The following is a 10,000-nucleotide window of genomic DNA, read 5'->3' on the forward strand; positions in this document are numbered from 1 at the left end:
TTGGTTTTGTATTATGGGTTTTATATTAGAAAAAGCAAGTAAGACTCTCCTGAGCATACGTTGATGCTTTGAAAAACGTTTCGTCCATTACGCTCTTATATATTTGTTTTCATTATTGTGACAAGTCATGCTTCATTTTGAGTTCTTTTTTTTTTAATTTGCAAAGGTGTATGCCTTTATTTATGATAAGAAAGATTGTGTTCCTTCACATTGTGATTTTCCCATTGTGTCTTGCTCTCAGGATGAAAACTTGAAGTCAATGTATTGAGAAAATTTTCTCCATATGTAAAGGTTTTTAGAGCTAAGAATGTTGGAAATTGTGGTCCACATAGTACAAAATTAAAATTTTCTTCATATGTAATGGTTTTGAGAGCTAAGAATGTTAGAAATGATCCATATAGTACAAAATTAGCTCATTGGATTAAGATGGGGTGTTGGTATATTTTGGTGGTTGAAACTTGTCTTCGAGGGTGTGCTTACTTGTCTTCATATGTAAAGGTTTTGAGAGCTAAGAATGTTACAAAATCAGCGTATATTTTGGTGGTTGAAACTTGTCTTCGAGGGTGTGCTTTTGTGATTCCTAAACCAATCAAACCTGAATTTTTCTAAGGTGTATTACTCTTTATTGTTGAATAGAGGTGTTGGATAAACGTATTTTATAATGAGTTCATGAGGTTATGTATAAGATGGGTTTAGTGAATTATTCATTAAAGAAAGGAAGGTGCAAAATATTTGATGGCAATGTGTGATAGGGGAAGGGAAAAGAGGGACGTAAATGGAAGGCATACATCCAATAGGCTAATTTCATGAATTATTCTTAACATTGTTTTTTGCCCCGGGATCTATTGCTATATCCGGCTCATCGTCGTAACATGAACTGGACGATCCATCAATACGTGGGAGGACAGTCCGTCCCAATTTAGAACATTCCTGACTCTCCCACAAAAGAAGGAAAAAAAAAGATCACAGAAAAGGAGATGGGGTGTATCTACTTATGCATCAAGATCTGGGATGGAAGGATTCGAACCTCCGAATGAGGGGACCAAAACCCGCTGCCTTACCACTTGGCCACGCCCCATACATATTTGATATAATGAATATCCCATACTTCGACTCTCATGTCAACCCCCCTTCCTGAATGGGTTGTGCAGATATGACTCCGGCAGGAATTGAAAGATGGTGACTAGGAATCAAAAGATAATAAATTCCCGTGAAACTTGGTGTGAAGGGATTTGTTTCACCAACCATTCAATCATTGATTCCATCGAAATGCTATAGATATTTATGACGCCGCAAATATCTACCCCCCTCTATTCGGATGGAAGTATCCGAGGGCGTTGTAAAGGGGAGATGAGGCTCGGGCAAAGGGGAGATGTGTGAAAAGTGGGGCGTTGTAAAGGGGAGATGAGGCTCGGGCAAAGGGGAGATGTGCGAAAAGAGGAGATGAGGCTGGGCAAAGGCGAGATGTGTGGAAAGAGGAGATGAGGCTCCGGCAAAGGGGAGATGTGTGAAAAGAGGAGATGAGGCTCGGGCAAAGGGGAGATGTGTGAAAAGAGGGACGAAGGAGAGATGTGTGAAAAGCAAAAAGAGGGGAGACGAGGCTCGAGATGTGTGAAAAGAGGGACGAAGGAGAGATGTGTGAAAAGAAAAAAGAGGGGAGACAAGGCAAAGTTTATTAATAATTATATTTATATTAACGAGTAGGGGCAAGCAGGATTAGAGCTCATGACCTCTTAGCTTAGACAAAAGGATCGCCTAGACCGTGGAACCACGAGCTGTACTAGCGACTGAAATTTTGTGGACTTTTGCTATTTCTACTAATCCACAAAGCCTGAGTGAACAAGACATAAGTGAATAGGGCATACAGTGTATTCCCTCACGCGTCTATGCTTTCCCACCATTGCAGGCACTCTCTAGCAAGGCAACCTGCAGCCTGCCTCCGCCTCCGCCTCAAGCTTCCTTCAACACTCTTTGTCATCCTCTAGAAGTTCCTCTTTTCGTAACCTGCCCCAGCCCTCTTTCTCCCCTCTTTTCGTTCCCATCCTCTAGAAGTTCCTCTCCCTTCATTGCCTATAGATTACGGGAGGGTGAATGCATTAGGCGAAGCTAGGATTGCCCTTGAACCTTTTCCAAATCTCTAGTTTGACCCATCTTCCTTTTTGTATAGGTAGCTTGGAAGTAGCTTATGAACTATCTTCGATTCAAGAAGTGTATGTAAATCAGCCTTCTTGGACAGTTGCGCTTGACTTGTATGCACTCCTGTACTTCATGGCACTAGACCTCACCAGGAATTGGGCTCAAGCTTGTACTCAATAGTGCAATGGCAACATAAGCATTGTTGGACTGAAGCAAACCTAAGCATGGGTTAGGTCTAGTCACGGCCATGTGGAGACTGCATATGGAGTTTTGGTGGACACCAACTACTGCATGGGTCGAGATTCTACGTTTCTCGTTCTCTCCCAGACTGGTTGGCCGAATCATCGGTCTGCCTCCGGGCTGGTACATGCGATTCCTACATTCAGTATCGTGTGGATTCTAGCCTATGATTGATAGCTCCAAGCTTGGTGACTCATCCTCTATCTTTGATATAATGCCTCACTGCTAGGGTAAAGTATTGTATTCATTCTGCCTCGCATGAGCAATATGTCATGTCGTAAGTGAGTGGAAGATTACATGCAAATAAACTTCACATGTATAAAATGTGTAGCAAAGGCAGAAGAAAGCTTTGTGAATGTCACTTGAATCTAATGCCTGGATGCTGGACACCCATGTCAGCTTCTCAAATGCCCCATGCGCGAAACTTGAAGTCAAGGCATTGCATGCATTTCAGATTCTCAAACACGCTTTTCTTCTTCTCTTCTTCATATCACATGGGATGAGAAGAAAGGGTGAGAGAGGCACATAAGAGCAGTAAAAGCAACATTTTTTTTTTTTGTCATGGTTTCTCTAAATGTCTCGAATAGATGCAGGAGAGTTTGGAAGATGCACATACAGTCTTTCGAACTCTGTAATCCATTGTACAAAATTGACATTTCAAATCCTAGGATACTCCTTCCGAAAGTTTAAATTCTCATTGCATATTTGGATAGGTGGGCTGCCCTACCTTAGCTTAACAAAGCTCATGTCTTCTAAAATGAGAAGAATTTGGTCTTGAAGTCTAGCATTTCTCTCCACCATACAAGGATTTTCTATCTATATCAAGCAGAATTTGGTTGGGGAGTTTTTCCTGCTTCTACTTCAATCGCTTTTCATGGCATGTAGGCAGATGAGGGCACATCCTTAAAGAAAGTGCATGAAATACTCAAAATCAAGGGTGGTTTCTATAATTGTATTCTCAAACAAGGCTTTTCCACATCCTTTTTAACAAATATCATCGCTCTTCGACATCCTAAACCCTAAACCCTAAACCCTAAACCCTAAAACCCTAAACCCTAAACCCTAAAACCCTAAACCCTAAACCCTAAACCCTAAAACCCTATCTTGGTGACTCATCCTCTATCTTTGATATAATGCCTCACTGCTAGGGTAAAGTATTGTATTCATTCTGCCTCGCATGAGCAATATGTCATGTCGTAAGTGAGTGGAAGATTACATGCAAATAAACTTCACATGTATAAAATGTGTAGCAAAGGCAGAAGAAAGCTTTGTGAATGTCACTTGAATCTAATGCCTGGACGCTGGACACCCATGTCAGCTGCTCAAATGCCCCATGCGCGAAACTTGAAGTCAAGGCATTGCATGCATTTCAGATTCTCAAACACGCTTTTCTTCTTCTCTTCTTCATATCACATGGGATGAGAAGAAAGGGTGAGAGAGGCACATAAGAGCAGTAAAAGCAACATTTTTTTTTTTTGTCATGGTTTCTCTAAATGTCTCGAATAGATGCAGGAGAGTTTGGAAGATGCACATACAGTCTTTCGAACTCTGTAATCCATTGTACAAAATTGACATTTCAAATCCTAGGATACTCCTTCCGAAAGTTTAAATTCTCATTGCATATTTGGATAGGTGGGCTGCCCTACCTTAGCTTAACAAAGCTCATGTCTTCTAAAATGAGAAGAATTTGGTCTTGAAGTCTAGCATTTCTCTCCACCATACAAGGATTTTCTATCTATCAAGCAGAATTTGGTTGGGGAGTTTTTCCTGCTTCTACTTCAATCGCTTTTCATGGCATGTAGGCAGATGAGGGCACATCCTTAAAGAAAGTGCATGAAATACTCAAAATCAAGGGTGGTTTCTATAATTGTATTCTCAAACAAGGCTTTTCCACATCCTTTTTAACAAATATCATCGCTCTCCACATCCTGCATTGCTTGTTCCAGAGGATCTAGGATATATGTAGCACAATAGGAGCACCATGAGGTATCACCATCATAGAACCATCTATCAACACAAGGAATGAGACACTGTGTTGGGTAACAATGGAGATTCCAACAAGATGGTCATCACTACAACCATTTAGAATTGAGCCGAGAGGGTTGCATATCTATCTTGGGAGAAAAAGGCATGCAAGCCATTGAATCAGCCATCTAGCAAAGGTGCCAACGTCAGTATAGGCCACACAATTTACAACAGTGTATGCCCTAGCTTTAAACATAGCAAACTTGCGCCAAAAAAAACAAAGAAAGTTATATATCTTGATTTTATACATACATACATATATATATGTACACACATACTTTTTACAGTTTCATGAATCATCCTCTTCCACGACGCCCCTTCCATGTGGATGTTGAAATATCTTCTGATTCTGATGAAGATGATGCTCCTCTACCACTAATACCTGCTGCATATGATCCTGCTACAAGACGCAGCTCACATTGCTCACATAATAGGTCTCATGTTCGTGGGTGAGGAAATCATCCAGGAATTCGTGAACCTGATCTGAGTTCCCGTCAACAAGAATTGTTTACTTTTGAAGAACTCTCGGATTCTATCCGGACTCCTTCTTCGTCTTCAAGGTATCAAGCTTGTAGAATATGCCATAAAGCTAGAATATAAAGCATGCCTTGCTGCAGAGAAGAGATGGCTTAGATCCAAGTTAATATTTTAGAAAAGAACTACAAGAATGCCAAACTTCTTTTGGAGGTTCCAGGAATATCAAATAGTTGAAATGTGGATTTCTAACAAGACTATCCATCCTGACATAGTGAATATTCCAAGAAGCCAGCAAGCTTGCTATTGTACGGTATGAATTGCTTGGATCCAAGTCAGTCTTTAATTGTTAGAAGAGCTACAAACCAAACTCTTTTTGGATATATATATCTAAAGTTCTTGAGCCTCTGAAATAACAGCCACAAAGGGAGACACTTTATGCAGAAAAAGTCCCTGATAGTTATTCCATGGGTATTAAATTAGTCATAAAGAGCATTGAAATATCCAAATGAGCGTTGGAGCTAGAGAGGCAAAATACTCGAGTAGTATTTGCATACTTTTACTAAGTAAAGAGTGGGTCATCCACAAATTTCTGCATGGGTGTGACATAAAAGCTTCCAATTTACAATTCAAAGATTCTTGTGGCTAGTGGCAAATTCAAAGCTGACACCTGATCAAGGGCTATTGCAAGCCTTCTGAAAAAACCAAAATTGTAAGTGCATGGACGTGGTTCATGCTCACTATGGTACATTGGGCTTGCAGTAGCCTGGCAACACTTGGATGTGGGGATAGAAACTCATGGGGATATTGCAAAATAGGGCCCTAGGAGAAAGTCATAGACATACACTCTCAAATAGGGAAGAGATACTATGACATACATGTATGTTTAGGTAACACTTTCATTGCACCAAAAAAGGGGTTCAACCAAATGATTGAACCTTTATTGTTGCAACAATGGGATAAAGTGGATGGAAGCTATGTGAAAACAGTGTGCCTAGAGAAAGGCATTGCTATATCCATTCCCATGTAGTGAATCGTGGATGTGAGTCAGATGTATTTGTTGGAACCATTTTGTTGGGCATGTATGCAAAATGTAGGAGCATGGAGGATGGACATCATGTCTTTGATGCGATGGTGCATTGTGATATGATGTATGCTCAGAAGGAAGATGGTGTGCAGGCTAAAGGAAGATGCACATTCCAAGGTTATGCCTCGAAGGAAGATGGTCTATTCCTGTTGGTGGTTCCCCAATTTCCAATCTACTGAGATAATCTGCTATTGCATGCTGTCTTCCAGGTCTATGTACCACTGAGTAATAAAACTCCTGCAAAAGTAAGACCCATCTTGCCAGTCTGCCAACTAGCTCTGATTTATTGACCAAATAAATTAATGCTTGATGGTCTACATGGATAATGACCACATTACACAGCAAGTAATGTCTGAACTTCTTCAAAGCAAAAATCATACTCAGACACTCCTTTTCTGTTACTGAGTAATTTCTTTCTGCTGCTGACATGAGTTTGCTTGCATAATATACTGGTCTGTACCATCCTGTATTCTTTTCAAGATTGCATCAATGCTGCTCCTACTGAAATATCAGAAGCATCCACAAACACATGAAATGACAGAGTCCAATCTGGTGGTTGTACTATTGGTGAAATCTGCAACATTTTTTTCAGAATTTTGAATGCCTTTTCATGCTCTTCTGACCATTTAAACTTGACCTCTTTCTTTGCCAGTGTGCTTAAAGGTGCACAAACATGAGACAAGTATGGTAAATATCAGTTGTGCCATTTTATTTGTCCCACAAATCTCATTACTTCTTTCACATTTGTTGGAGCTTTTGCTTTCTGAATCGCTTCCACCTTTTGAGGATCTACTTGCATGCCTTCCTCTGAAATGACATGCCCTAATAGAATGCCTCTTCTGACTGCAAATGCACACTTTGCAGGATTCAAACTGAGCCTGGCCATTCTACACCTTTCAAAACATAATTTTAGATGATCAATGTGTTCAGATTTTCTGCCAAAAAAACTAAAGTCATCGAGGAATACTCTCATAAATGATGTCAGAAATGGGGCAAAAACCCTCTGAATGTATTTCTGAAAGGTTGGGGGTGCATTCTTCAGGCCAAATGTCATGACCTTGCTGGCATACACTCCCCATTCTGTTATAAAAGCTGTTTTATCCCTGTCCTCTGGAGCCATGAGGATCTGATTGTATCCACTGAATCCATCAAGGAAACTATACATTTGATGACCAGCAACTGCATCCAACAATTTGTCCTGAAAAGGCAATGGAAAAGGATCTGTTTGTGTTGCTGCATTCAATTTTCTGTAATCCACACAGATTCTCAACTTGCCATTTTTCTTAGGAACTATGACTATAGGAGATAGCCATGTCACTGCTTCCAAGGGATAAATAAATCCAACTCTGAGCAGCTTATCAAGCTCCTCCTTGACCTGTTTTGCATAATTTGGATTCATCCTGTATCTCTGAGATACTACAAGAACTGCATCTTTCTTCAGATTTATTCTATGCATACAGAATTGTGGATCTACCCCCTTCATGTCTGTATACTTCCATGCAAATATATCTTTGAATTCCTTGAGAAGTTCAGTTAGTTGTTCTCTGAACTGACCCTCCACATGGACACTGATTTTGACCATTCTAGGCTCTTCCTCCGAACCCAAGTTCAAATCCTGCAATTCATCTTGTCTGACCCTTGCTGTTTTGGACATTTGCTCCTCAAACACTTTCTCTACTTGTATAATTTGTTGCACATGCATTTTCTGCATCTGTTCTGAACTCAGAGTATCTGTATCTGATTGGTCTGCTCCTTGCAAATCTGGTTGTTCCATGCTCTCTGAATGATCCTTTAGTTCAGATTTCTTCTGGTCTTTCTCCACTTTGTATTGTTCCACAATTCTTACCACATCTATGTCAAAGACTGGAATAACTGACTCATTGGCCCTGAGGAATGCTTCCTCTTCATCCTCCTCTATTTCATTTGCCATGCTAATTTCCTGAGCATGCAATGCCCTTGCATGAATTGGTAAGATTGTAGTTGGAACCATATTCAGTCTGATTTTCTTTTTGCCTTTTCTGAGTGTAACTCTACTCTTTCCCCAATCCATTTTAAGCTTGGCCTGATTAAACCATGGTCTTCCTAACAGTAAAGGGTATGAACTCTGATTTTCCTCCATCTGAAGCACCACTAAATTCACTAGGTAAGACAAACCTGCCACCACTATTTCCTGTCTTCAGAGTATGCCCAATGGCTATATCCTCCTCTGATCAGCCATCTTTAGTTGGAATGGCACCTCCTCCAATCTGGGTAGTTTCAGCTTCCTATACAGGAATTCTGGTAATATGTTCACACCTGAACCTCCATCCAAAAGAATTGTTGAAATCTTTGCTGAATTGAAATTCTATCTTGGGAACTAGATAGTCCACATCTTCTGGTTCTACTTTGACAACATTAACCTCATCTGGCTTCCCCTCTCTGTATTCAGATCTGACCCCAGAAACTTTGTCAGAACATTCTTTCTGAATTCAGGGACCAAACTGAGCAACTGATCTAATGTGATTGTTGTATGCTCCAATATCCTAGAAATATCTTTACTTTGTTGGATTTGATCTTGTACATGTTTGTCAGCCATCTGCTCTTCCATTTTCTTCTGATCTGATTCTTCCTGAAGCTCTAATACTTTGTTCCTCAGCTTGTGAACTTGTTTGAGCACTTTCTTTCTGCACTGCTGTTGTGCCTCCCAAAGTCTGGGATCCGTTAAAGATAATTCTGAAACATCTAAATCACTTCTGAATTGCTTTCCAGATCTTGTGATAGCCAAAACTTCAGGTGGATCTTCAGGTACTTCCTCTACTTGAATGCATTTAGAGCAGTCACACTCCACATGCAACACCTTTGAATCAGACTGGTCCACTTTCATCTCCTCCATAATGGTTTTCTGTTCCATTTGATCCACAATGACTACATTAGCCTGTGGCATTCTGTTTGACTGAATTGGCTGTTTGCCAGTTGCTTGCCTTTGATTATCATACCTTATAATTGGTATTCCCCTTTCCTCTCTGTGCTTGCACCAAAGTGGGCAATCAGGACCCTGTCTGTGATCTCCTCCACAATAAGTGCAGCTATTCTGTGTTGATGATGATGATGCACAAGCCTGTGGGCCAGGTGGTCCCCAATTCCTTTGCTAGAATCTTTTTGGTGGTCCCCTTGGTCCCCTACTACTCTCAGCTTGCACAATATTTGCAGAAGTTGGTGGTTGCACTACTTCTGTTCTGTTTTTATGTCTGTACCAGCAGGTACTGTCATCATGATTAGTCATGCTACAAGCATTACAATATCTTCTACTTCTTTCTTGGGTTGATGAAATGCCCATGTTTTCAGGGTATCAGCAATCATCTTGCCCAGATCCTCTGAAGTCTTCTTCTTGGACTTCGTGTGTTTTTTGGACTTTTCCTTGCTTTTTCCCTTACCTTTCTTCTTTCTCTTTTTTCTGTCCTCATCATCAGAATCTGAATCTTCTTCCTCCTCAGAATCTGAATTTGAATTCTCACTGCCTAACTGCATCTGAGTCTGACTCATCATCAGAATCTTCATCTGAATCACTATCAGAATCTGATTTCTTGCTATGCTTCTTGTCCTTCTTACTTTTGTGTTTGCTCTTCTTCTTAGAGGGTGACCCTTTGTATTTCCCCATTCTCTTTTCTGCTCTTCTGGCAGCACCTACCAATGCATTGAATCCTCCCGCACCTGCAGGAATATCTTGGCTTGCAACTGATGTCCTGAGAGATTTTCTGAGTCCTTTACAGAACCACTCCCCCAATGTCTCATTGGTGGGCCTCTCATTTGCAGCCAGTCGTCCATTTAGATCTAAAAACTTCTGAGCAAAATCCTCAACAAGAAATTTTTTCTGTTTCAATCCTTGCAGCTTGGTTCTGATATCTGTGGGGGTCTTTTCTTTTCTGAATCTCCCCAGAAATGCCTCCTGCAATGCCTGAGTAGTATTGAAGTGAGCAATACCATACTGCCTAAACCAATTCATAGCTTTGGCCTCCAATGTGGCAGCAAACTGCTGCATTTTCACATCATGTCCATACA

The sequence above is a fragment of the Dipteris shenzhenensis genome, chromosome 4 (genome assembly GCF_047967505.1).
Source record: "Dipteris shenzhenensis isolate YYH24624 ecotype China chromosome 4, Dip_SZ_1.0, whole genome shotgun sequence".
Taxonomy (NCBI): domain Eukaryota; kingdom Viridiplantae; phylum Streptophyta; class Polypodiopsida; order Gleicheniales; family Dipteridaceae; genus Dipteris; species Dipteris shenzhenensis.